General features: G+C 38.2%; 2 pseudogenes; both read right to left on the bottom strand.

Moving 5' to 3' along the window:
* Positions 1-588: 588 nt before the first annotated feature.
* On the bottom strand, positions 589-1,618 carry LOC148011467 (importin subunit alpha-1b pseudogene; annotated as a pseudogene).
* A 20,844-nt stretch (positions 1,619-22,462) lies between these two features.
* LOC148011466 (importin subunit alpha-1b pseudogene) lies at positions 22,463-23,406 on the bottom strand (annotated as a pseudogene).
* Positions 23,407-23,858: the final 452 nt, after the last annotated feature.

Raw genomic sequence — 23,858 nt, 5'->3', positions numbered from 1 at the left:
TTGTTCCTTCGTGATGAGTCCCTCCTCATAGAAATGCTACCAAGTGGGCGCCCGGTGTCGAAGGGTTTTCGAAAGCAAAGTCGCAACCACAGAGGTTCTTGAGAAATTTCAAGACAGAAGATCAATCGAAGCAAATAATCAAGACAAATATGATACCAAGTAACATTTGTATTACTGCCAAGTTATCTCTGAGCATAGAGAAACATCATAACAAACCACATGTGATCTATGCAATTGACCCATGCCATGTATACAAGCTCTTATTAGAGTCCAAGCTTATGAGAAGCAAGATTTCAAATGCACACAATTGACAACAGTTTCTGCCTGCTTTGCATCATCTATATGTGATTGCAACAATTGACAAATCTGTTCCACCCTCTCATGAGCAGTATGAAAACTGAGAATAGCTCGTCAAATCATGATTGTTTCCCTCAATACACCAATTGATTGTTGCACTTCATTTGATGGTTTGTAGATGTCACTCACTATTGTATCACTGCGAAATTTGATGCCTCTTGAGACAAGACTTGCACAGACTGATGCTAATTGAGCAGGTCTGAGGTCAAACAGTGTTAGAAAAAGCTAGAGCTAACCATAACTCATTAACTCTCCGGAAAGCAGCTGTAATTTATCAGAAGCAACATTCTCATCTTCCTCCTCATCCAGCCATTATGTTTCCAAGAGCTTCAATGCCTTCTCATAAATGTCAGAATTGTCATGGGTCTGTAAAGTCTCAATCTTTTCAACGCCTTCTGCTTCATCAATATACTGAGAATACAAATTGATGCCACCTATATTACCAAGGTCCTTCTCGGCTTCCCCAATCCTCAATATGTTTTCTAATCCTTCCAAACACACCGTCACAATTCGAGGATCCGAACAGGTCAATAGATCACACAATGGCTTGATGCAACCTTGGCTTATAAGGCACTTTATCTGTTCGTGTGTACCACCCGATGTAGCATTTGATATAGCCCAAGCTGCCTCTTTTTTAATCTCAAATTCTGTTGTACCAAGCAATGATACAAGAGAAGGGATGATGTTTGCATCAATAACGGCCTGAATTTGCTCTTTGTTCCCAACAGTTATATTTGATATGGTCCAACATGCTTCCTTTTTTATGCTTCTTTTGTGGTTGTTGTAAGTGAGCAAATTTAGAAGGCAGGGAAGTACATCGTGGTTGAGAAGATACTGTGTCTGTGCATCATCCCCTGTGACAATATTGCCCACTGTTCGTAACGCATGGATGAGGACCAATGGAGATGGATGCAGAAGCAATGCAACAAGCCTCGGGCAAACACTAGTTTCTATAACTGCCTCAATTTTATCATTTGTGCCATCAGAGAGGTCTCTCCAGAGGTATTATTCAAGCCGGAACTTTTAAGATCAAATTCGATATGATGAACATCTCTGTCATCTGCATTTTCTGTAAGTCGTTTATTGCATATCATACGAGCCAGAAAGGGTTTTTTTGGACCAATAATCGAAGGATCATCTTGTTCTGCAGTATCAATCGGTCCATACGTTCCAGGCATACTGTCTTCTCCGTGATATCCCTTGGTCGTATCAGCTTGTAGTCAAGCAGCACCATGAAAGGCCTCCAAAACAAAAGGATCATCGCATCGACTTCATGGGTCAACTTGATTGAGCTCTTCTGCTGTATGGCTACAGGATGTCCTCTTGCAGTTGATTTTGCGCTTCTCTCCTTTCTCTAATCACAGATCAATGATGTCGATGCTAGTTGCTGCCACATGTACTAATAACAATGCTCTCTATGCCATAGAAGTAAGGACTCGCTGTAGCAGTTTCAAAGAGCATGATCATCATGATAGTCGAGCACAGCCTCCCTCTTACTCCATCGAACGTCCGTCGAATTTGTTGACGGCAGCCCCTCCATCGTTTCCCGTCTATCTTCGGCTTCTCTTTCGTCATCTAGAGCTCGCTGATGCTTCTAGTCCTCTTCTCGTTCCTGCCATCCTCTCCTTGGTTGTCATCGCTACAACTTTGTCTTTGTCACCTCCATGTCTGTCTTCTGCCTTGCTCCAGCTTCACCGTCTCCTTTGTCCGCGACTGACTGTTGTGTTCAATCCCCTCTCGTATTGCAGCAGCTTTGTCGCTCCTCAGTCCGCTATCTCAGTTCGTTGTCTTCCTATCATCACTTTCCATTCGCTCCCTCCATCAAGCATTGACCCCACCCCTATTCTTCCTGTCCTGAACTCTAAGAGATTGACCTGATGCTATCGATATACGCGCACAATCAAGCCATGATAGATCCCCAAGGATACTACGAAGGCAACACATGGATATGGGTGCCAAAGAAGGGAGATCCTAGGAGCATAGTCCAACCACGACGATTGCTTGCCACCCCATCTCCAGGAAGCCCCACCCTTGCTAATGCAGTGAACACCCACGAATCCCAAGCTGCAAAGCCTACAGAACCCGTGATGATTTTAGTAAAAAAAACCCCAACCAATCTATCAACCAATGTAACAGCTTGATACCTCGGAATCATCTAAGTTTAAAGAGCTTGGCACTCGCTGCGTAAGAGGAAAACAATGCACCATCTATGCCACTAGAGCCACCCTCAATATCCCAAAGCAGCACTGGACACACAGATCAGACTACGGAGTTACCCTTAGAGACACAATTGTCTAATTCGCTATCCCTCGAACCATCACTGTTTGGCTCAATTCCACCTCAACCACTAGCATGTCTATGCATGTTTGTGTGTGTGTGTGTGTGTGTGAATTCAAGTGATATTAAGAGTGTGTTTTAAAATCTATTACTTTCTAGTTACAAAGCTTTTTTAATCTCATGCATGTGTGCATGTGTTTATAGAAATCCTATTGGTACACATAAATAAAATCTTAGATATAACATCCATGAAACTACAAAACCTTTGAGATTTTCCAACAAATATTTGTGTAAATATATGTGCACACACATATGTGGATTGAGATATGCAAAATAAATGGTACATGTAATTCTCTTACCTCGTGACCCTCATTTCACCCTCTTAAAGCTTAGCACATATTTTATAAACTCAAAACATACATCTAAAATGAATTCTAAGTTTTTGACAAAGACAATATTCATGGATGCAACTTAAAACAAATCCAACTTTGAGCATTTGATAACCTTGAAGCACATATGATTTGCACACACATACTCACGCGTGCACACACACACATCTTTGTAGTAGCATAATGCACTCATTAGAATAACATTCAAGTCATCATTCTATACCTATGCTTGATATCTCTACAATGCATGGGTTTGATAGGGGCTCCATTTCTTGCAAGTTTGAATCTTTGTGTGGGGAGCATTTTTAAGAGTACATAAGCAGGTATATTTTTAATAACAATTAAAGCATGATTTTGATATTCTATTTTTTTTCTTTTAAGATCACTCAAAAAATAATTGTATGAAAACATATAGAATACGGAGGCATATAGATTGATATATGCAAAATTAATGGTATGGTTCATTTTCCTTGCTCCCTTCCTTTGACTGTCTCCTCACCTCTCAAATCTCAAAATGTGTTTTATATTCAAGTGTTGCACATACGATGAGTTGGGAGTTGCCAATATGATCATACATGTGTGTGCAATGTGAAAGAGTGGTTTGGAGATTTTGAGCCTTGATAATTTAACATAATAAAGAATTAGGACTAGAACATGACTTTTACCACCAAGTTCCAATTACATTTTTCCAATTGATAATATATGTGAATTATTATTTGCGCTACCTTCATTCTATATAGATAACTAGGTGGGTGACTGTCAACAGCCTTATCCATTCAAGAATAGGTGGGGGAACATGTACTTTTCATCATAAATCCCCTTAGCCTCATAGTTATATACACATATTATGGATATGTATGGTACACATTGATAGTTTTAAAATAAGACAACGTGGTGTAGGATAGAGAAGCTAGCCACACATAATCACATGATACACACATACGTGTGTTTGTGCATCTGTGCTATGTATGTATATGACCAACAACATAAAAAATATCAATCAGTTTCCTAGATTAAATCTTCAAATGGTTCTTCTCTCTATAACCCTTCTAATTTAGAAATTAATGTTGTACTCCATGTCAACTTGGATGAGAGTTAGAAAGCTACAATGATATGAATCCCTACTATCCAACGAGAAAATGCAGTTTTGGATAAAAGTTCTTGTGTGGTAGAAAACTTATGAAATAAATATTTATTTTATATTTAATCACTATTTAATGGGTATTGTGGGCTACCATTTACTAGACACAATTTCATAGGGATAAGATCCACACACATCTAATGATGGTCTCATAGATCCTTTGCAAGACCAGAGTGTTTACCTGGTAGGGTGAATTGTGTTAATTATGCTTGAGGGTCAGTTCACCTTAAGCTTCATACATAAACATATAGTTTTCTATATGCTTTACAACCTCAAATGAATGGCAAGATTTATGTGATCTCTAAGCTAGAAGGGAAGCAGTGTCAAGCATCTTCATGAAAATGCAAAACCCCTAGGAAAAGTGTAGATAGGTTGGATTTTTTGCTAGCTTAGTCATTTGTGTGATTGTTTTCTTTATTGTTTTGTATTTGGATTTTCCATGTTTGTTGGGTTAGGATTTGTTTTAGTCATTTTTTTTGGATTTTTTGAGTGTGGAAACTTGATGACCTTGGTCGAGTTTGGTATATTTTTGGACAAGTTGGAATTGGAGTTCCTTGATAGTTGCTAAACATTGTGGAATATGTAACTTTTCATGCTAAGATTCTTGCACATCATAGGGATTACGGGTTCACGAGTACTTCACATTGTCGCATGGAATTCACATGGGGATTTGTGAAAGTCACGCGCTGCAGGGACGCTTAGAAAGATGGGAGCAAAAGATGATGAAGAGTGCTTAACTCAAGGCAAACTCATTGAGAAGAAGAAGTTTAGATGCAAGAAGAATTCTCAAAGTAAGTTCATGAGCTAAGGATAAATTTTGTTTGAATAAGAAGATGAAGCCAACATAGATTTATGTTCCCTTCAAGGCACAAATTGTCGAAAAGACGCGCTCCTCCAATCATAAAGCTTGGACCTTCATATACGTCAACAAATTCATGCAAATCTTCTTTGGTGCTCTGCTATCCTTTCCCTTCTTCAATTCCAATAATATCAGTCATGCATTGGCTATCAACCACAGAATGCTGATTGAAACTCCTCTCATTCATCTGTCGATGATGTAGCACTATGATCATAACCTGCAGGACTTCAACTACTTGGACTTTGGTCATAGCCATAGCTTGGACTATATCAACAATGAAGAAGAGGGTTATGAGTATGTGCTCAACCTCCAGTTCCTAGAAATAAGTAGATGACTCCAATACTTCAACTTCAACATCATCGAATTACATAATTCAATGTGACGATAACACAAACTCGAGGAGTTTTCCAAATTAATTCTTGGTAGCTAAGCTCCACTCAGGGCACCATAATTTCATGCTCGACCACCACCCTTCCAATGTTGTCCTCTACGTGAGGGAGAAAATAGAAAGAAATCTACCCTTCCTTTTTAATGCTGATCTTCCTTTTTTTTAAAAATCCTCCTCGTCCTACCCAAAACCTTGTCGAGCATTTTTAAAACAAGATAGAGGTGGCACATCTAAAAGTAAGATGACTTTGACGTCACCTCGAAGAACCCCTGCTTCAATGGAAGCACCCATGGCAATAGCTTCATCCACCATTAAAATTTTTGTTTGGATCTTTACTAGATATATTGGCTACAAAATCACAAACCCTAGGCATTTGGGTCACTTCCCCAACCAAGAGTACTTCATCTAGCTCACTAGGTTTCAACCCTCCTTTTTCTAGACAATCATTGCATAGTTTGCAAGTTCTTTCAATCAGGTCCATCACCTGGGCCTCAAGCTTGGATCATGTTAGGGTGAGGTTGAAATGCTTCAGACTAGTTGCATGAGCCATAAGAAAGGGAAATTGTATGTCTATTTTCATGGAAGTAGAGAGCTCAACTTTACCTTTTTCAGTAGCCTCACACAACCTTTGAAGAGCAAGGTCATCTTTTGTGATGACCATGCCTTCTTGCTTGTTGAACTCTTGAACAAAATGCTTAATCAGTGCATTGTTGAAATATTCACCACCAAGGAAAATGCCACCATTGTTGGCTTTCACCTCAAACACACATTCCAGCATCTCCAAAATAGAGACATCAAAAGTGCCACAAGCTTTCAAGCTGCAGACAAACGTGATAACACGCATAGTAAGACCTCTCAAGGTCCATTTCATGCAGAAGACAATTCAATGCTTCCTTTTTAAGCCCATGTTCAACATATCATGCAATCAGTGCATTCCATGCAATTCCATCTAGATCTACATAGACCTCTCTTCCAATCCTCTCTTTCATTAGTTCCAAATGAAGTTGCTAGCCTGTGAGCTTCATTTCTTTGAAACACATCAATGCTTCTTCACAAAATCCATGTTCAGCATATGCTGTGGTGAATGCATTCCACGAACTTTCAATTTTCATAGGAATCCTATCAAACACTTGCCGTGCTTCTGCAAGAAATTGGCATTTACCACACATGTCCACAATTGTGTTGGCCACAAAAAGCTCTATTTCCAAACTAGGTTTCTTTGTTTTAACATGTAAAAGATAGCATGTCTCTAAATATTTTGTAACACCAACAACTTTTAAGAACAAACGAGAAAAGTGACAAAATGAGGATACTCCAAAGTGGCTTCACAGTAGTGGACGCACATCATCAAGACAATGTAGCAGTTGTCGATACACTACACTCACGGTTCATCTCCTGATTTTTCCAAATATTTCCATGCCATGGGTTGGATTTATGAACGTTTTTGCACCATCATTGAGTGCTAGCACAACATGAGGTGGCCCACTATAGCTATATGCAGTAAATGTTAGCTGCACATGCACTTGAGAGAGCACCTTTCATTGAGCACTCATTGTTTCTTGCACGCACGAGAGTTAGGATATTCATCGCTAAATTAGGAGATTTGGTTAAGTGGTAAGGTGGTTGGGTGAGTTTGAGGGTCATGAAGGACACCAGCAGTTGCGATATGGGTGGTTTTCTTGATCGACATCTTGAGGACCATCATTTCTTGACCGATTGTGAGAATTTGGATGGGTGGAGTGGAGTACAATATTTTCTTGCTGAGTGTTGAGAGGTGAGGATAAGGATCTTAAATGGCTTGGTAGGATCCAAGTGGAGTAGGATTGGGGCAGTGGTGGTAAATGTGGTCTTTAGGGTCTACAAGGCCTTCTCGGCTTTTGGGGTCCATGAGAACTTGTTTCCTCTGAGTTTGGTGTATGACTATCTTTGAGTAATCCTTGATAAATATAATGTAGAAGTTGGTAAAGTCAAGAAAGCATTGAACATCACAGACACGTGGGTGTCTGCTAGTCAAGAATAGTCTCAATCTTCTTGGGTTCCATAAAGATTCCTCTCTGGGAGACATGGTATTCAAAGAAGTCCACTTATGTCTGATGGAAGAAACACTTCTCAAGTTTTGCATATAGTCCTTTTTCTCTGAGCTTTTTCAAAACTAATTTTGCATGGTGCTCATGCTCCTTTGGATCTTTTGAGAATATCAAGATATCATCCAAGTATATTACTATAAAATGATATGGATACTCTTGGAAGATATCATTTATCATGTGTTGGAACACTACAAGAACATTGTGAGACCTAATGGCATAACAACATACTCCAAGTGACCATACATTGTGTGGAAGGTTGTCTTCCATTCGTCCCCTTCTATGATCTGTGCAAGATTGTAAGCCCCTCATAGATGAATCTTTGTGAAGTTCTAGGATTTTCCAAGGCGTTCCAAAAGCTCTAGTATCAAAACAAAAAATGGTATCGATCCTTGACTATTATCTTGTTGAGTTCTCAATAAACCACAAACATTCAAAGCGACTCGTCTTTCTTCTTCATGACTAGAATTGGGGCTCTACCACGAGACTTTGAGTGCCTAATGAACCCCTTGGCTAAGTTCTCGTAAATGTTCTTGTGTAGTTCATCAGGAAATAGCCTATAGATGGATCCAGAAAGTAGTTGAGTCCCCCTCATGGAGTTCAAAAGAACAATCATATGGTCGATGTTCGAGCAAGAGATCTACATTCTTTTTTTCAAAGACATCTTGAAATTCTTGATAATGGCTTGGTAGCTTCACTTATCCTTACTAGATTCTTGAGCTAGTATATAGTATATCATGTAGGTCGGTTCCTGCCTTACTGTGTGCATAAAGGCTTTGGCTCCTAGATATACTGACTTTCCCTGATTTTCATTACGTGTAATCTTTTGCTTAACCCAATCAATTTTTGGGTTGTGTTTCTTTAGCCAAGGCATCCCAAGGATGATTGGATTTGTGGGACTGGATATGATATTAAAGCATACACGAGATTTATGATCACCAAGAGTTACCATGAGTAGTCAGATTTCCTTGGTAATATCTCGAGATGCTATAGGTCTTCCATCCATGACTTTAGCTGGTGCATGATTAGTCTTTTGGAGTACTAGAATCTGGTATCTATTCACTAAGCCATCACCAATGAAACATGCGTAAGCCTAGAAGTCGAGAAGGCTTTGAGGAAAAGGGTCTTTCTTGGCAAGATCATTTAGATTGTGACAAGGAAAGTTTCCATGGATGTGGTTGGGATCAAGAGACCCTTTCTTATATCAAGGTCTGGTTGTATGGTCTCATTCACACCTCGACATCCTCATTTTCCTTCTCAAGGATGGTTGCAACAACTCTTGAGGTTCTTTCCCTCTTATTTAGGAAATTTAGGCAATGTATCTAGGGTTTCACAATATAGGCGTAGATGATTCTCTCTTCATCTTTGCTTTTCTTATGGGATCAAGGGCTAGAATCTAGTATTATCTATTTCCATTGGTTCAAGCTTGATTTCTTCTCTGATTGGGACTGGGTCCTATTGGCAAGGGATTAATACTTCTTGATTTTCTTGCTTCCTCTTGAACAGTATATTATCACATTGGATGGCTTCTTGGATGGCTTCCATGATGTTATAATCATTGAGTGTTCTTGCCTCAGGCATAGTGAGCATGAGGTCCTTGATGTTATCTCAAATACCCCATCTAAATTGGCTGATGAAATATTCCTCATGCCAAGTGAGGTCATAGATTAATTGCATAAATTAATATGCATAAGTAGAGGCAGGCAGTTACCTTGTCATAGTTTATGAATTTCCGTTTATACTACTCAACTGGTGTTTGCATCTCCAAATGTGGAAGTAAGCTTGCAAGAAATGCCCCATAGTTATGAAGTACTAGCATATTCTTTTCCAAGATTGAGGTGCACCATGATAAAGTTTGAGCACAAAGAAAAATCCCAATTAATCCCACCTTGGAAGTATCATCTGGATACCTATCCAATTGCATGCAGATACAGAGCTTCACTTGTTGTATGAATCTCCTGAACTTTGAATGACTACCATTGAACTTCTCTAACATGCTAATCTTGGTTTCTCTTGTTGGGGGTTGATAAACATGCAGAATCATTTGATCACTTATTCTGCTATTTTGTAAGTCTCAGATCTGGTATTGCATCTCTTGAAGTGCAGGGCCTAGATGTATAAGATGTTCTATTTGAACTTGTGCTTATTGTTCATTCAAGCCTTTAATTTGTTATTTGAGGTTTTGAAGGAGGTCACCATTCTTTCAAGGGTCACCTACATGGTGCTCAATAGGGCTAGAAAGTAGTCTTGCCAAACTATTACGGGAGTACTAGATTTTTCTTGAGAGACTAGACTAGATGTGAGATTTGATTTCAAGATAATCCCACATAGGGGCACAAGTACAATGATAACAAGATACAAAAAATCCCACAATCCGGGACCATAGGTATAGACAATAGGACTCGATAGGATATGAAGGATCTCGGAATCCGCGATGATAGGTATGGATACAAGATATCAGAATTACAAGATCTTCCTTGATAAAGATGAACAAGATACAAGATAGTTCATACTATGAGATTACAAGGTGACAAGAAAAAATGAGTATAATGGAAGATAAGACAAGGCTAGATACCATGACTAGATAAGAACTAGAATTGGGACTCAAAGTTACTTATTTGGAGGTCTCGACTCCTTGAGATCCCCAAGACTGGCATTGGCAACACTAAGGAGCTCTATGGCTAGCCCCTCCTTGAGCCCTCCTTTTATAGATGTTGGAGCATGGGTAAAGATCTTATAGAAATTTTCATGATGACATCATCGATGATGCAAACAATGATGTGTCGTATCTTCTAGAAGATTCTGTGATGAGATGGAAAGGGTGGGTTTGCATGGTTGGCTTGAGGATGTCCTATTAAGGGTGCATTCACATGGGGTGTGGATTCATAAGGCATGAGCAATAAATAATCCGTACAATTGATAATGGCATGTTTGTGACATATTATCAAATATGTTTATTCACATATCAATAGCATTTTGTATGGGATCATCTATCAATTCTACATATGTCAACCACCATATTGTACAACTCTTTTGCAACACCCTTTTATAATCTCTACTATATATAGAGGAATACCATTCATGTAGAGCATATATAGTTATAAGCATATAATTTTAATTTTCAAAATACATTTTAATGATGCAAAAATATCAACTTCATAATTTTTTAGTACTATTACATACACACACACACACACACACACACACACACACACACACATGCACACACATGGCAAGTCATCCACATGTAAAACAATCCAGTCATCCACATAGATGACTATGATGACCAAACTTGCATCTCCCTTTCTCACATGAATTGAGTGATTAGGATTAGAAACATAAAAGTCAAATTTGACAAGATACTCTCCGATCTTGTCAAACTATGCTCTAGGTGCTTACTTCAGTCCATAGAGCACTTTCTTTAACATACACACATACGTGGGATGCTCTAAATCCTCATAACCTATTAGATGTTGCATATACATTTCTTCTTACAATTCATCATGCAGAAAGAAGTCATTGTTTATATCCATTTGCTATAAACTCTAATCTTTGGCTACTGTCAAAGTAATCATACATCTAACACTTGCCATCCTAACAATTTGATTGAATGTCTCTTCATAATCTATACCATATGCTTGAGCATAGTCTTTTGCGACTAGTCTAGACTTATATTTGCTAAGAGAACCATCTGCATTTTGTTGAATTTTGTAGACCCACTTAAAACCAATAGCTTTCTTGTCCTTAGGTAATGGTATTCGATCCCAAGTCTTATTGGCCTTTAATGCACCCATCTCCTCATCCATTGTTGCATTCCATTGAGCATGATCAGCAACACCCTAAAGAAAGTGGGCTCAACATTATCAACCATCTTTACCATATAAGCATAATTGTGAGCTACCTAGCCTTCAAAACCAAATCTTTTAATAGGGTATCTAACCTTGCTAGACTTTCATACCATTGGATCACTTAGTGAAACCTTTACATTATCATGTGCTCTTTGTATACCTAGAATTCCAACTAAAGAAATGCCAAGCTTATCATCCAAAATCTTTGAACCACTAGAATCTCCATTAAACCCCAAATGGCTAGGAGATGCATCATTACCATATGCCACTTTCTTCTTCCCTTTGTCTCTACTTGTAACACTAGTAGATGCACTTGAATATGTTGGATTGTTCCTTTGTCTCCTAGCTAACTATAGACGTAGTACTAGATTATGTTTCTAGTCCACTAAGGCTCCATGATTCTTGCTTTTCTTTTTATGCATAACTATCATGATCATCATTAGGATCCAAGGTATCACCAGTAGATACATACGAACTGCTCATCTCATAAAAAATAACATCCTTACTTACTCTAAAATTACCTATGACAAGGTTATAACAATGATGACATTTTTTCTCTAAGGAGTATCCAATGAAAACATATTTTTTAGCCTTTGGATCAAGCTTCTTTTGCAACTCATTTGGCACATGAACATATGCACTACAACTAAACACTTTCAATTATGATATATTGGGCTTCTTACTTGTAAAGCATTCTTCAAGGGTTATTCCATGAACTGCAACTGTGGAAGTTCTATTCATAATACATATAGTAGTATGAACATCTTTAAACAAAAAATGTTTTGCCAAATTCTTTTCAGCCACCATCAATACCCATGCAACTTCTGCAATATGCCTACCTTTCTACAACCCCATTTTGCTATGGGATATACCTACAAATAAATTATCTCTTTATCCCATGAGACCTTAAGAATCACTAAAGTCATTAGAGAGTTACTCTCCCCCTCCATTTGACCTCCATTACTTAACTTTCAATCCTATTTTTGTTTCAATAGTAGGCTTGGAAGTTTTGAACTCCTCAAACACATTACTCTTCTCCTTCATGAAATATATCCACAGCTTTCTTGAACAATTATTAATAAATATGATAAAATATATATTTACAGTAAGAGATATGTTTTGTGTAGGCCCCAAAAAAACTATATGCACAATATCAAGTATATATCTACTCACATCTCTATCATGTGAAAAAGGTTGTCTTGCGTACTTACCAAACTGATATGCTTTACACACTTTATGAAATTCTATAATAAGCATGAAACCTTGTAACCAACCCTTTAAACCCTTTAGATTATATTAATGCTAGCCTTTATGCATTTGCATGTCCAATATGTTTGTGCCATATTTCAATGTCTGCAACCACTCCTTTGTCTTTATCATACATATAGTAGCATTCATAACAAGAATTTCAGGTTCTAAAGTGAACATGCAACCAACTCTACTTCCTTTTGTGACCAACTAGCACTTATAATTAAAGTCTCCTACAAAATAAGCTTTTGTATTAGATTGAACCTATGCCTGAATCAATATACCATATATCATCATGTGTCCCCTTTCTTGTAACATCCGTCATATGTTGCATAACAAACAGTTGCTCATTTTTTTCCATTGCATCTTAAGATGATACATAGTTTCCTTACTTCAATTTATCACTGTGGATATCATCTTTCTTAGCATAACATTAGGCTACAACATAATGTGTTCAGTCACAATAATGACAAACAATATTAGAATTGCTTGAACCTTTATTTTGCCATCCACTTCTTCCTCTAGAGTTTCTCCTACTTCTAAAGTTTCCATGACCCCCTAAAATTTTTATTTCATCAAACTCTTGATTTAACTTGTTTTGCTGGTTATCACCAACACATCCTATACCATGGTCTCTTGAAGAAGATCTAACACATCCCCTTCCTAAAATGGAGTATAATGATTGGACTCATTCACCACTTCTTTCAGATTATTCACCCTGGATATTGATCTCTTTAGTGATTATGAGAGAGATAGCTCATCAAAAATTGGAAATGGCTTTCGTACATACACAGAAGTGACAAATCATTTTTAGGCCTTCTCATTATTAAGCCTACCCAAATCATCATCATTGGGCATCATATCAATAGTTTCTAAGGTATCTACAATGTATCTCACTTTCAAAACATACTCGTTTACATACATATCTTCCCTTTTTTCAAAGTATTCAATTGCTTGAGTTGAATCTTTTGTATCGTTGTATTTATTGAAAACATGTTCTAAAGAATTATCCAAGCTACATCTGAAGTTTCTTCATTTTTGATATGTCCCAGTATAGAATTATGAATTATTATAAATAGAAAACACATTATCTTTTTTTCTTTTTCATTTCATTCTTTCCATGGCTTTCATTATTGTATAGTCGCAAGGTCACTCAGCTCTGTCTCCTTTTCTTCACGTGAAACAAACTCGAAGAAGTCTTCCAATAAGGAAGTTCGTCACACAAAAGTTTCATGATAGGTACTTGTTCTTGTCTAGCTTTGTAATGATGGGGTTTCTGGTGTTGTTTGCTATTATCACAAAGTTGATAGTACAAAAGATTAAGCAAGTCTTCTGCAACCTTTTACAACAAGTGTACAACAATATACTAAGCATCCTTTTTAACTGAGTACTCAATAGTATATCTAATCTGTAATGTATTTGTAGATAAAACTTCTATTTTCTTAGTGGAAAACACCTCAAAACTTACAGACTCGAAATCTATAACATGTATATCCACTTTCAATTGACATAACTGAAATTGCAATGTACTCCAAAACTGATGTTTCCAACTTTACGGGTGTAAAATGGGACCCAAAACGGCCTCAGATAGCCAAAAATATAGTAAGAAACCCACAAAGAGAATATGTGTAGAATGTACAATGTTTTGATTTTACACCAAATCTCAGAATCATCTAAGTTTTTTACTCTACCTTGGCTTTGGGGCCTCCACATGCACTATCCAAGAGTAAGAGTGGAAGAATGAGAGATCTTCTTATGTGTTGCTTGCTTGCTTGCATGAATCCTTACTTCTTCTCCTAGAGTGGAAGAATGAGAGATCTTCTTATGTGTTGCTTGCTTGCTTGAATCCTTGCTTCTTCTCCTTCACTTCAGCTTTCAAAACTAGCATCTCTCAGTGGTGTCACTTTGGTACCATGTAATGAATTGTATGGTGGCGAGACTTGCTTGAGCTGTTATGCTAAACACACACCATACACATAAGAGGAAGCTCACTTAAGAACACAAGAAGAGAGATGGATATCATTTTTTTTCTTTTTTCTAGTTTTTTCTTTTTCTTTTTTCACACAAAGCAATGCATGTAAAGTATAGATAAGATACAATATAAAGGAAAGTGGCCTACTAAGTCAACAACGGATAACTGACTATACTAATCGACTAGTAGTATAACTTAGCCAACTATAGATAGGTATAACAAACCAAATATAATAAGGGATTGGCCATGTTAGAGTCATAATGACCATTGATGTGTTAAGTGTAGACATATAGACCATTTAACCATGTGGCCCATCATCAATGTCCATAGTGTTGAGCTTACCATCTCAACATGAGGTGGAGCAAGGAGGTGTTGGGGATAGTTAGGGTGGTATCTAGGAAAGTAATGTGGGTGAAGGTGTTAGTGACCATGGGGTGGGTGTTGGCAATGACCACAAGCAATGTGGTGGCAAGGAGGTGAGAAGGGGAATGTTGGGCCATGGTGGCCCTATACAGGGTGAGCTTAGGGCGATGGCTAGGCAACGGGCAATTGACAGGGCATTGAGGCATGGGCATGATAAGACAAGGGTGAGACAAGAGAGATGACAAGTGGATTGATAGGTAAGGCTCTATGGACACTATCATGGTGCAATGGTGAGTGCAGGCTGCCACCATGGATAATAAGGGTGGTATCAGGCAAAGAGACAAAGGTGGTTGATAGGCAAGGCAATGATGGAGATCTTGCACAATACCAAAGGGGGGTAACTATTTTGGTGTTTTTTTTTGGGCGAGGGAGAATTTCCCTCCCACCCTCTGCCCCCATGGCCATTTGCTGCTGCTGCTTCTTCTTCTACTTCTTCTTCTTCTTCTTCTCCTCCACCACCTTCTCCTTTTTCTCCTCTTCTCTTTTTCTCCTCCTTCTTTTTCTTCTTCTCTTTTGTTTACACTTTGCTCTCTTTCTTTTATTACTTTCTCTCCTTCCTCTTCTCTTTCTTCTTCTTTTTCTTGTTTTCTTCTTTTTCTCTCCTTTTTCTTCTTTCGTTATTCCTATTCTTATTCTCCTTCTCCTTCTCCTTCTCCTTCTCCTTCTCCTTCTCCTTCTCTCCTTCTTCTCCTTTTCACTCCTTGTTTTTCTGTTACTTCTTTCTCTCTTCTTAACCACTAATTAGACTTCTAGAAAATACAATGATTTCTTGAATCCAATGACAACCATGAATAAATCCAAAACCATTCCAACTTTTTTAAATTGTAAAATAAAAAGATAAAATCAAACAAACAAAGTAAAGTAGATGATTCTTACTAACAAGAAATTGCAATCTTCCTACCAATAAAATTTACTCCCTTCATTAATGAATTCAAATCCTAATTAAATATTTGCATTTCATAGTGGGCCTTTTTGCATCTCTCCTATTTCAAATGTGTAATACATGATGACTTCATGGTCGATGTGTCCTTGGTCTCAACAACAACACAACCAAAATGTTGTGCTACATGAGCTCAACTTATTGGCATGTTCGACACACTCTTATTCCTTCAAGAGCTTTGATGCATGAGAATCAATGACTATCTCTCACATAGTCTCTTGCACACAAATGCAACCATTTGTTTATAATGAGTGGCATGGCCGTCCTTCAATCCCATGAAGGATGCACTTTGCACACTCCATGATCCAAATGAGTGTCCATTCGACTCTCAACCCTCTATGACCTCGACATGTGAAAGAGAAGCATGGGGATACAAGAGAGTGCTAAGAGAGATGACAAGAAGAGCTTCACCCTCTTAGTCCCTCACCCTCGTTCTCTCACTCTCTTGCTCTCAATCTCTCACTCTCACCCTCACTCTCTCATGGTAAAAGTAAGAAAGCAAGTTCACAAAGTTTTCATACACATGAATACCTTGCTCTATTCATTCTCACCCTTTTAATACATGAATTTTAGAGTTAGGTTTTTTCCATCTCTCTTGGGCATCCAATTCACTTTTGGGCCACAAGATTGGTCATCTCTTATTGCATGATTTTCCTATGGTGCGAGCGAACTAGAACTTTTGCCATTTTTCCACGGAGCCTATGCTATCATTACAAGTTGCATGGAATCATGCCAAGCTTGTGGATTCACATAATAAATCAATACAATTGTTTCAACCTTTTGGCAATTCAATTATGCAAGTGCTTCATACACATTATGTTGTGGCTAATAATCCAAAAAATTAGGCTCCTTCCTTATGCTTGTTTGCTAGCACATTGCATACTGCTCACTTTTTACAACTAATACTATTTTTCAAAAGAGAGAGAGAGAGCGAGAGAGAGAGAGAGAGAGAGAGAGAGAGAGAGAGAGAGAGAGAGAGAGAGAGAGAGAGAGAGAGAGAGAGAGAGACAGAGAGAGAGAGAGAGAGATGTGTTGATAGGTGAGAGTACCAATACTCAATGGTTCTGATAATGCATGCTTTGATTTTATTGGGCCGCTTTGATTGTACATTGCTTTTACATTCATATTGACTTATTTTTTCAAGAATTTTTTTCATGTCTTGATGATAAATTTACGGGTAGATATAGGTTACATTTGGCTAGCTTCCTTTCAAGGAATGTCTAACAAGTCAGTACAAAATATATAAAGCATGATTGGATCTATGAGAAGTAGTCTTATAGAAAATACTTTTGTTGGCATGACATTTTAGGTTCATTATAGTAAGTATCTATGAAAAAATATATCTAACCATAAGTCTTTTTTGCACATAGCTAGAGAGAGAGAGAGAGAGAGAGAGAGAGAGTTTGTACATGTGTATGTATTTGTTTGTGAATTCAAGTGATATTAAGAGAGTGTTTTAAAATCTATTGCTTAGTAGTTACAAAGCCTTTTTAATCTCATGCATGTGTGTATTTAGCTATGACATCCACCATGAAACTACAAAACCTTTGAGATTTTTCAAAAAATATTTTGTAAATATATGTGCCCACACATATGTGGACTGAGATATGCAAAATTAATGGTATTGGTAATTCCCTCACCTCCTAACCCTCATTTCACCCTCCTAAAGTTTAGCATATCTTTCATAGACTCAAAACTTACACCTAAAATGAGTTCTAAGTTGCTGATAAAGATAATATTCATGCATGCAACTTGAAACAAATCCAACTTTGAACATTTGATAACCTTAAAGCGCGTGCACACACACACACACACACACATCCAAGTTTGAACATTTGATAACTTTAAAGTACATATGATTTGCACACACAAACATCCTCACACACACACACACATCCAATTTTGAACATTTGATAACCTTAAGGCACATATCATTCACACACACACATTGTTTAAAAGAATATATCTTATAGAGGATATTAATTATAGAATTGTGTCATATATAATATATGTTTTTTCTTTTACAAAATAAAAAATCTAAATTATTTCAAAAAAAATTCAATTGATATCTTAAGTATTTATTGTTACTTTTGTTTATTACTTCATTCTCTAATCTTTAAGGCATTTATCATCATCCATAATATTACCATCGAATATATTTTTAGCCTTTAGATATTATTTCAAGTAAAAGACCATCTTATATAAATAGTAATGATAATCCTAACAAACAAGAATTCATCCAATCACAAACATTGAAATAAACATTGTAATCACAATCAACAAGAGGAGATACATTAGATTTGTAGTGATCAAGGTGAAAAAAAAATTATAGATGGAACATTCACTTGATTCATTGTGCTTAAACAAAAGGTACTAGATGGTGAATGACCGAGTTAATTTCTTCATTGAAGGTTGTGAGAATACACCTTGCGATGGTAACTTGTTTGGTCAAAATAAAGAAAATGTGGAAATTTATATGCTTAAGAGTGCAAAAATATTAGTCATGTTGACCAATACCTAAATGAAAAGAAATGAAGGTCAAGTAAAAGAAAAGGCTTTAGAAAAGCAAGGTGAAATTAAAGATGGAAGGGGCTGCATAGAGATGGTTGGGGGGGGGGGGGGGGGGGGGGCTAATTTAGGGACTAGAAGCTACCATCAAAGATCAGGGGAGAAGAAGCTCATCTAATCAGTGGGAAGGAGAAGGCCATCTAGTCTGTGGGGAATCAACTTGAATAATCGACTCCCTATTATTCATGGCGGATGTGGTGATCATGAAGTAAAGGATCCTCAAGAATTTCATGAGGATTAATTACTTCAACATCGAATTGTCACTAGACTAGTCTAAAACAACTATAGTTTAGAGATATGGGGGGAATAGGAGCATGAAGTCTCGAAGGGTGACTGCATGGTTATTAGAGCAACATTGCAAAAGAGCTGCAACTACTTTCAGCTTGAGAAAGTATAAAGCTATGAAGGAAATGGAGAGGAAGCACCCTAAATGTTGAGAAGCATTCTAGGAAGAAATATGGAGTTGAGTTAACTCACTGTTTTGGCAAGAAGATGACGTAATGGAGTTATGTTTATAGCTCCATGTTTCGAGGAGAATAGGCTGATGTATGAATTACCATCTTTAAAGAGCTAGATGATACACTCATTTACAAAAGAGCCTGCTAGAATTGTCATCATGGAGCTAAAGCATGAAAACTTGCACTCTATTATACAGGGAAGATAACCTTCATGCTAATGAAGAGCTAGGAGTATAGTTGCTAGAGCTGGAGCGAATTTTAGAATTGAGCTAGGGTGCGTCATCTATAAAGTCAACTACGTATAACCACTCTCAATACAAAGTTTACTATACTAACCAACCATCAATCAACTAGTCAATATATACATTAGTTTGTAGATAGTTAACTATAAAGTATATTGATATTGGTATGATGTAACCGACGTACTCATTTTAGAAATTTGATGGATTAGTTACAAGAATACATAACATGCACAACTACCCTCATTCAACATTCCTTGTAGTAATTGAACATCCAAAGACTAGTCAATTGCTGAATTAATATATCCATAACACTCAATCCATGCATTTATTGTATCCATACATTAGTTCAATTATCGCATGTACCGTAACCTCTTTATACAGCATTTATCCTAGTGATTAAACATATATCAATTAGTCAATCCATCGATCAGTGTATGCATATATCAATTTTGTATTTTTTGTAAATTCTACATATACACTATACTTTTCACGACGTTATATTTAGACATTGATTTCTATCTTTTCGATATAAAAAGCATAATAGTCATCTGAGTGTATCCCTATCAATGTGGTATGGTTGTCATATTGATTGGCACGAGATTAATAGAATAGTTACGACATTATATGAGATGTGTGACCACGGGTAATAAAAAAACAATTAAAAATCTTTTCTTTAATCAAAGCTCGCTCGCGGGCTCTCTCTCTCTCTCTCATATCACGGGAGATGCCTATAAAACGGCCGGAGCCTGCACGCTCCGAAACAATATACCGCGTCTCTCTCTCTCTCTCTCTCTCTCTCTCTCTCTCTCTCTCTCTCTCTGCGTGCGCGCGCGTACACCGGCGAAGATGGCAGCCAAGATTACTTTTGGCCGTGGCTGTGTACTGCTTGTAGTGGTAGCAGTTGCCGCGAGTATGGCGTGTGTGGCTGAGGCGAGCTGCCGGGTGGAGAACAAGTCAGGGCTGCCGGTGGTGCTGCTGCCGGTAGGGGTGGAGGTGAGCATCGAGGTGGCGGTGGGGGCTTCGGTGGAGGTGCCACCAGCCCAGCAGAAATGCTACCTCAAGAACCCCTCCTCCGGCCACCAGGTCGGCCCCCTCGACCTCCTGGACGGCACGATCGTCGCCATCATTGACGGCACCGTCAGCGGCACCGTCAGCGCCCACGTCGCTGCCTTTATCCATGGCGTCTTCACCCTCGGCGCCAGCCTTGCCACCAACGTCTAACTCAGTAGGTAGCAAGAATTAATAGCGCCATAAATTACAAGCCGTATTATGTATTACTAATAAGCCATAAATTACAAGCCGTATTACTAATAAGCGAGCGAAAGAGGCTGCTCCACTCCATGCAGGGCTTGCTTCTCATATCATTTTGTGTTTTTCCTAGTAACGAGTACATAATGGTAAAACCTATCTTTTCAAGAACAACTTCCAAACTTGGTGTTTTCCTTCCAAGGATGCGTTTGCTCAATATAAAAATCAACCACAAGTCCTTCTAAACAAAAGCCTGGTGCGGCAACATGAATTTGGCTACTTTCAATCAATCAAGCAACGACCTAGATATAAGCTTCAAGAATGGTCTCTTTGTCTTTTTATGAAATAATACAACGATGATTCCAAATTCCTAGCTCTTTGAGAATAATATATATCCCATCTCTGGGTACCCTTCCACCTTTGTTCAAACTTGTAGATTGTTGTAACATCACATGGCTACTTTGATGACCAAGTTCTATAACCTAGAAAGGACATCATCTTAACAAGCTTCATCAATAAGATTTTACCTTAGCAATGTTTTCTTACTTTTCTAGTTAAGGAATGAAAAATAGTAAAACATTTGATTCTTGAGTGATGTATAAGAACATGGAGATGAATGAGCATATCAATACACTACAACAAAAAAGCTCCATAGACGCGCTTGTAGACGCAATATTTGAACTATGTTAAAAAATATCGGGCGCGTTTATTACCGCGTCTACTGCTGCGTCTAAAAGGGCACTTATAGTAAAACTTACACGCCCATATAGACGCGCCTATTGATGCACTCTGTAAATATATAATCATATTTATAAAAAATTGGATATATTCATATTATGCGTCTATACACGCATGTAACTGCGCATCTAAAAAAGCGTCTACTCTGCAAGTTTTTGACGAGAATAGACACGCATTTTTCCTGCAATTTAGACTCGCTGATAGACGTGCAAAATAGAGATATTAAAAAAAAACCAAAGACTTAGGGAAAACAGAGAAAGATTATTTCGAATATTTTTGTACTGAAAACAAAACAATGTATGTAGAACACGAAATTTCATATATATAGATGAAACATTTTTACATGATGAGTTCTAGTGCTTATGACCTCAAGCATGGTCATGGTCGCAAGCACTAGCTGAAAGTAATACATATAAAAAATGAAAACTACAAGCCAAGGGGAGACATACATGCATGGGGCTCCTCTACATCTCCTCAGAAGAGGCATCATCATCGCTAATACCACCGCTGCCTGTGCCGCTACCGCTGCTGCCACTGCTACTGCTAGTCCCCCCTTCGCTATCCTCAACTGCATCAGGGTTCGCCTACACAAAGGATTAAGGTATATAAATACCATTACAAACAATAAATTAGAGTTACCTATACTTTTCATGTAAAAAATAAAACATACCTCTTCTGGTTGTAGAATCCTCATGGCACGATTATATTGTTCCTTCGTGATGAGTCCCTCCTCATAGAAATGCTACCAAGTGGGCGCCCAGTGTCGAAGGGTTTTCGAAAGCAAAGTCGCAACCACAGAGGTTCTTGAGAAATTTCAAGACAGAAGATCAATCGAAGCAAATAATCAGGACAAATATGATGCCAAGTAACATTTGTATTACTGCCAAGTTATCTCTGAGCATAGAGAAACATCATAACAAACCACATGTGATCTATGCAATTGACCCATGCCATGTATACAAGCTCTTATTAGAGTCCAAGCTTATGAGAAGCAAGATTTCAAATGCACACAATTGACAACAGTTTCTGCCTGCTATCTATATGTGATTGCAACAGTTGACAAATCTGTTCCACCCTCTCATGAGCAGTATGAAAACTGAGAATAGCTCTTCAAATCATGAATGTTTCCCTCAATACACCAATTGATTGTTGCACTTCATTTGATGGTTTGTAGATGTCACTCACTATTGTATCACTGCGAAATTTGATGCCTTCTGAGACTTGCACAAACTGCTGCTAATTGAGCAGGTCTGAGGTCAAACAGTGTTAGAAAAAGCTAGAGCTAACCATAACTCATTAACTCTCCCGAAAGCAGCTGTAATTTATCAGAAGCAACGTTCTCATCTTCCTCCTCATCCAGCCAGTATGTTTCCAAGAGCTTCATTGCCTTCTCATAAATGTCAGAATTGTCATGGGTCTGTAAAGTCTCAATCTTTTCAACGCCTTCTGCTTCATCAATATATTGAGCATACAAATTGATGCCACCTGTATTACCAAGGTCCTTCTCGGCTTCCCCAACCCTCAATATGTTTTCTAATCCTTCCAAACACACCGTCACAATTCGAGGATCTGAACAGGTCAATAGATCACACAATGGCTTGATGCAACCTTGGCTTATAAGGTACTTTATCTGTTCGTGTGTACCACCCGATGTAGCATTTGATATAGCCCAAGCTGCCTCTTTTTTAATCTCAAATTCTGCTGTACCAAGCAATGATACAAGAGAAGGGATGATGTTTGCATCAATAACGGCCTGAATTTGCTCTTTGTTCCCAGCAGTTATATTTGATATGGTCCAACATGCTTCCTTTTTTATGCTTCTTTTGTGGTTGTAAGTGAGCAAATTTAGAAGGCAAGGAAGTACATCGTGGTTGAGAAGATACTGTGCCTGTGCATCATCCCCTGTGGCAATATTGCCCATTGTTCGTAATGCAGGGATGAGGACCAATGGAGATGGATGCAGAAGCAATGCAACAAGCCTCGGGCAAACACCAGCTTCTATAACCGCCTGAATTTTATCATTTGTGCCATCAGAGATGTCTCTCCAGAGGTATTATTCAAGCCAGAACTTTTAAGGTCAAATTCGATATGATGAACATCTCTGTCATCTACATTTTCTGTAAGTCGTTTATTGCATATCATACGAGCCAGAAAGGGTTTTTGTGGACCAATAATCGAAGGATCTTCTCGTTCTGCAATATCAATCGGTCCATACATTCCAGGCATACTGTCTTCTCCATGATATCCCTTGGTCGTATCAGCTTGTAGTCAAGCAGCACCATGAAAGGCCTCCAAAACAAAAGAATCATCGCATCGACTTCATGGGTCAACTTGATTGAGCTCTTCTGCTGTATGGCTGCAGGATGTCCTCTTGCAGTTGATTTTGCGCTTCTCTCCTTTCTCTAATCACAGATCAATGATGTCGATGCTAGTTGCTGCCACATGTACTAATAACAATGCTCTCTATGCCATAGAAGTAAGGACTCGCTGTAGCAGTTTCAAAGGGCATGATCATCATGATAGTCGAGCACAGCCTCCCTCTTACTCCATCGAACGTCCGTCGAATTTGTTGACGGCAGCCCCTCCATCATTTCCCGTCTATCTTCGGCTTCTCTTTCGTCACCTAGAGCTCATTGATGCTTCCAGTCCTCTTCTCGTTCCTGCCATCCTCTCCTTCG

Source organism: Lygodium microphyllum, chromosome 28 (assembly GCF_053477565.2).
Source record: "Lygodium microphyllum isolate KBCC chromosome 28, Lygodium_microphyllum_v1.1.10, whole genome shotgun sequence".
NCBI lineage: Eukaryota > Viridiplantae > Streptophyta > Polypodiopsida > Schizaeales > Lygodiaceae > Lygodium > Lygodium microphyllum.
This window is presented reverse-complemented; position numbering and strand designations above follow the sequence as displayed.